Source organism: Myodes glareolus, chromosome 26 (assembly GCF_982192425.1).
Source record: "Myodes glareolus chromosome 26, mMyoGla1.1, whole genome shotgun sequence".
Classification (NCBI taxonomy): Eukaryota; Metazoa; Chordata; class Mammalia; order Rodentia; family Cricetidae; genus Myodes; species Myodes glareolus.
The window spans coordinates 3,209,679-3,215,678 of NC_142051.1; positions in this window are offsets into that span (position 1 = coordinate 3,209,679).

Below are 6,000 nucleotides of genomic sequence, written 5' to 3' on the forward strand. Positions count from 1 at the left end.
TTGTTCACCTCGTGGTTGGTGGAAAGAAGAGGGGAATCCAGCAGACCTAAGAGATGCTCTTTAAAGACATCTCCCTGGGGATCTACTTCTTCTAACCAGGGACAATACATACAGTGTATACCACCTCCAAACAACCCATTCAACTATGTATGACTCCCTGGATGGACTACCCACTGAAAAGGTCAAAGATTAGTCAAACCCTCCTCATGTATCAACAAAGCCTGGTAAACATGTCCCTTCAGAATCCAATTCAGATTTAATCCAGGTCAATCCAGGATGATTATTTAAAGAAATATGTATGCTCAGGTTTCCTCCAAGACCTTGGGGTTAGATATATAGCACAGTTGATAGAGGGCTTGCCTAGAATATACACAGCCCTGTGATTGACCTCAAATACATTGGTTGAGGTTGGGATGGAATCTCCCTAGGTATTTATAACCAGCAACAAATGACATTGAGAACTGCAGTCTAGCTTCTTGTTTGTTAGTTTGCTTGCTTTGGGCTCTTATTTAATCAAAGCATGCTAGCTTCTTACAGCTACTGGGCATGTACAGATTTAGACATCATGCCAGCAAGACTTTTACCTAAATTATTTATTAAAGAAACAGAATAAGACAGTGACATCCTGGAGAATTCACTACACCTTCTCATTAATTCATTAATCAACACATTGGGAAATGTCATTAATCAAGTACTCTAATTACAAATCCACATAATTGCACTTGATGATACTTCTTCGTTTACAACATCATCCCTCATAAATCTTCTACAAAGAAAAAGAACATGTCAGAGAACTTTATACGATCAAGATATATATTATACACTTATCTAACAATATGAAGCTTATCGGGAAGGATAGTTTTTGGTAAACTCATTCTGTTTGCTCCTGATCACATCTCCCTCTTTGGTGCTTGTTGAAGGCTCAACAGCTCACCTAGAGTCTTAGGTGTAGTCGCATGATGCTCTCAGTCTCATCATCTGCAGCATCTCGGTTTTAATTGGAAAATTTATTTTTCTACCTCCAGATTTTAAGCATCAGTTCTCTCTAAATTCTCAAAGATTATCTATAGCCATTTAGACATAACCAATAGCCTTTGATAGATCAAATTGCTGGCATCTTTTGGTATTTGAGATTTTTTTTTTTTTGAGACAGGGTTTCTCTGTATAGCCCTGGCTGTCCTGAAACTCACTCAAGGTTAGTCTTGAACTCAGAGATCTCCCGAGTGCTGTGATTAAAGGCATGCTCCATTACCACCCGGCTCCATTTCTTCTTCTTGACATTTCCCTCTTTCTGGGTGACCATCAACTTTCACAGAAAAAATGGAAGTTACTTAAGAAGTTGATTGGTGAGCCCAAGAGGTCAAGGACACCAGGAAACCATGACTCACAGAATTAGCTAAGCAAGGACTCATGCAGGCTCCCAGAGACTGAAGCCTCCTTTCCTCCCCCAGCATTCCCAGTCCTGTGGGGCTCTTATCCTGGGAGACATCAATCAAGCAGGCTTTCTGGTGGCTGCTTCTGACATCTTGGAGTTCTTGAGAAGAAGCTCCAAGTTTCCTTTATTGAAATGTCCTCTATTTTCAGTGCATGTCATGGACTGTCTATTGTGAATTGGGAAAGAAATCAAGTGGGGTTAAAATGTAGATGCAGATTGTAAAATGAGCTCATCCCCCTAGCAATTAACTTGTTCTTAGCAAGTGTTTTCACTTAAACACTATTCTCTTGCTTTTGAATATTTAGAATAGAATATTGTAAAATTTGCTCATTTTCTTCTCATGATTCTTTCCAAATTCATTTCCTTAAAAAACTCAAAACTGAAACCCAGTGATGGCACACACCTTTAATCCCAGCATTTAGGAAGCAGAAGCAGGAAGTTCTCTGAGTTCAAGGCCAGCCCAGGTCTGCAGAGAGATCCTAGATAGCCAGGACTACACAGAGAAACCCTGTCCCAAAAAACAAAACAAACCGCTCAAAGTGTATTTAAATACCCTGATAAGTTTTAAGAGTCTATAAAAGCAACCTATTACAGTACATAGGAACACACAAATAATCAAGCTAACCATTTTGCATCTGTAAATTCACATTATTGAACATTTGGGATTATCCACCTCTCATTGATTCCTTGGTAATTTCTGTGAGACTGTTTTAGCCTTTGGGGATTCCAAATTATATTATTCAGTATAATTTATAAGATGGAAGAGGGATGTAGACTTTGACGTTGTATAGCTGTATTATTATTGTTGTGATTATTATTAGTAGGGATGATAATAAAATGCTACACTACTAGGAAAAGTAACTGGTTTTTAGGATGCACTCAAATACTCTTGATAAAGAAATGGAGTTCTGTAGGAAGTGGAGCTTAGGCAGTGTGTCCCGCGCTACCGTCTCGCCAGCAAGAATGACGCAGGACACTTAGGATCCTTCTGCAGAAAAGCTTTAATGTGTCTTGAGAGAGAGAGAGCATAAGTTTACAAAGCGGAGACCCAGAATGAGGGAACCCATCCCTTATATAGGAAACAGTCCTCGCTTCAGACATGTCACTCTTGGATTGGTCCGCTGCCCATCAACCCAGATGACGCCTCGGGAGTAGGCGGGGACGCAGCAGTGGAAAGTTACCAAGCACATGCGCATTATAGTCCCACTGTCTCTGCTTCCCCCCCCCCCCCAATGCTGGGATTAAAGGCGTGTGCTACAACACCTTGAACTCACAGAGATCTGTCTCTGCCTCCCAGGCATTGAGATTAAAGGCGCGTACTACCACACCTTGAGGTCACAGAGGTCAATCTGCCTCTGCCCCTTAAAGTAATGGAGAATGTGGTTGCGGCCCTCCACAGCAGTGGCTAGAGAAAAGGAAACTGAAAGATACTCAGACCTCTCCAGGTCTCCCAGAAAGAAAAGAAAACTAAAAACTCTCGAGGGGAGACTGTCCCCTCAGTAAGGGGAATGAAAGATGCTTTGACTGAAAATTTTTCTCTGAATAAGTTTTGTTTAATCTTAAAAAATCACTACATGGTTTATAAATAAAACATGCAAAATTGAAAAGCATCTGCCATTTATCATTTGCCGTAAGCATTCAGTCAACACAACTGCTATTTTTATGTTTTATTACAAGGTGCCTTTGTTGCTTCTGTCTTCTGAAACACTAAGTGAGCATTCTGAGACAGTGGCATGTAGTCCAGAGTGTATGCAGTTGCCGTGTATTGCTCTCTGTGGTTAACAAGGGTGATTTTTAAAATAAACAATCAAGAAATTCCATGTATTAGACTCTTTTATTGAACTCAATTTTAACTTTTTTTGGTAAATATATATTCAAATTTATATTGCAGAACCTAAATCTATTTTATTGCTTTTTCTCAAATTGGGTTTAACTTCATTTCACCGAGTTACTAACAGCTTTGATACCTGGTAAATTCTTGTTCACAATTGACTGCAGTGTCTCCAGATGTGGAATAACCATAACAATCATTTCTCAAATGTTCCCTGGTCTTGTTTCTGAAAACTAAACACAATAAGACTGCTGCCTGGTTTGGAAGAGTGTTCCCCACCGGAAGTTATGAGAAGCCTTGGTCCTCTAAATGCCAGTGCTGGAATGGATGAGGACCTTTTAGAGGTGCATCCTTATTGAGTCTTTGGGGGTGTATTTTTGAAGGACACCGGAGGACCTCCAATCTCTCTCCTGCACTCCTTTCCTCCCTCTTGCTTCCTTATTTTTTCTCCCTCCCTCCCTCCCTTTCCTAGTCGTTTTCCTCTTTGTGACATGAAGCAGTCCCCTAACTCTAGCACGCGCCATGCTATCCTGCCCTCATCAGAAGCCCGTGTTATTTTATGTTGGATGGAGCTTCCAAGAGCCATTAGCTAAATAAATATCTCCATAGTTCAGAAGCAGCCTATGCTATGTGTCTCATTAGACTAAGGAGAAGTTAAAACAGCTGTCTGTCAGGACCTGTGAACTCAAAAGGAAAGCCAGGGCAGCTTGTACCTGTCAATCCTAGACCAGCGGAGAACTAAATTGTGGGGTGGGGCACTCCAGGGACTGCTTAAGAAATTCATTAACGTTCAGCAAGGAAATGCAAGAAGTTTTGCTTTTTTTGTTTTGAAAATTCTTAGTATAATACATGTGCAATTTTACTTAAATGAATTACAATATATGAACAGATGTGTTAAATTATTTGAACTATTATGGTTGTATGAGTAACTAATAATATTTGAAACTGTTGGTCTGAAGCGGCAACAGGAGTGGCTCCCCACTCCTTGCCTCTTCCTGCTATGTCTGGAACAGAGCCTGGTTTTTCTCATTCTATGGGGCACAAGTACAGGGCACACAGAGTTGCCAGAAACTTGCTGTGGCCCTGAACTTCTGCACAGACAATGCCAGTCCCCCACTAGGTCTTCCCCCTGAGCGCCATGCCAGAGGCAGTTACAGAGCAGGAGTGAGGCTAGCCCACGGCATTGCTTGTTGCAGTTCCATCAGAAAAGGTGCTGGCATGAACCAGATCTGGAGTTTTATGCTTGCTTCTTCATTGAAGTTTTTATAAATGTACCACATCCCTTAACCCTGATTCTAGTAGGCATCACTGAGCTGTTTTGATTCATCAACCTAAAGTTAACAACGACGAGTAATTAATAGCAGCCTCATAATGAAAGAAGACATCCCACTGTCATGTATGACACAATTTGGGATCTCATAGGAAAAATAATGGGTAAGAGTGACAATGTTTATTTTGCCCGCTGGAGCTCCAGAAGGGGAAACCTATAAAGGGAAACTGTCTCACACAGAGAAAGGGAGACTGTCTCACACAGGGAAAGGGAGACTGTCTCACACAGGAAAAGGGAGACTGTCTCACACAGGGAAAGGGAGACTGTCTCACACAGGGAAAGCTTTGGTTGTTTTGTTTTGTTTTGTTTTCTGAGCAAATTTTAATAAATCTAAAAACCACTTGAGCCAGCATTTCCTTGCATTAGCAAAAGACTTTGGATGTTGTCAAGAACTTCATTGCAGCACACTTCCCTGATAAAGGATTTTTGTCTGGATCCAGAGTAACTCCTTAGTCACTTTTGTGTTGCTATCAAAAACAAACAAACTGTAAAACTGGGGCAAAAACTCAGTCAGTAATGTGGGATCCAAGTATAATCCTCAGTACCTATGTAACAAAGTTGGGTACGTTTGCACACACTTATAATCCTAGAGTTTAGGAGGTAGAGACTGCAATCCTAGCCTAATTGACAAGTACTAGGTTCCAGGGAGAGATACTATATCACAAAACAAGGTAGTTCTTTACCAATGAATGACCTTTGGCCTCCACATGCACTTGTACACATGTGTAGGTACACCTCTGCACAAATGTGAAGCTACAGAATTCTACAAGACTTTCAAAGAAGAACTAATACCAATACTCTTCAAATTACTCCCCACGATAGAAATAGAAGGAACATTGTCAAACTCTTTTTATGAGGCTAAAATTACCCTGGTACCCAAACCACAGAAAGACATCACTAAGAAAGAGAATTACAGACAAATATCACTCATGAACATTGATGCAAAAATACTCAATAAAATATTGGCAAATTGAATCCAAGAACACATCAGAACCATCATCCACCATGATCAAGTTGGCTTCATCCCAAAGATGCAGGAATGGTTTAACATATGAAAATCTGTCAACGCAATCCACCATATAAACAAGCTGAAAAAAAAAATCACATGATCATCTTATTAGATGCCAAAAAAGCTTTTGACAAAATACAATATCCTAACCAAACTCTAACCAAACAAGTGGAAGACTTGTTTGACAAGAACTTTAAATCTTTGAAGAAAGAGATTGAAGAAGACATCAGAAAGTGGAAAGATCTCCCATGCTCTTGGGTGGGCAGAATTAACATAGTAAAAATAGAAATCGTACCAAAAGCAATCTACAGATTTAATGCAATGTCCATCAAAATCCCTGAAAAATTCTTCAAAGACCTCAAAAGAATGGTACTCAACTTCATATGGAAAAACAA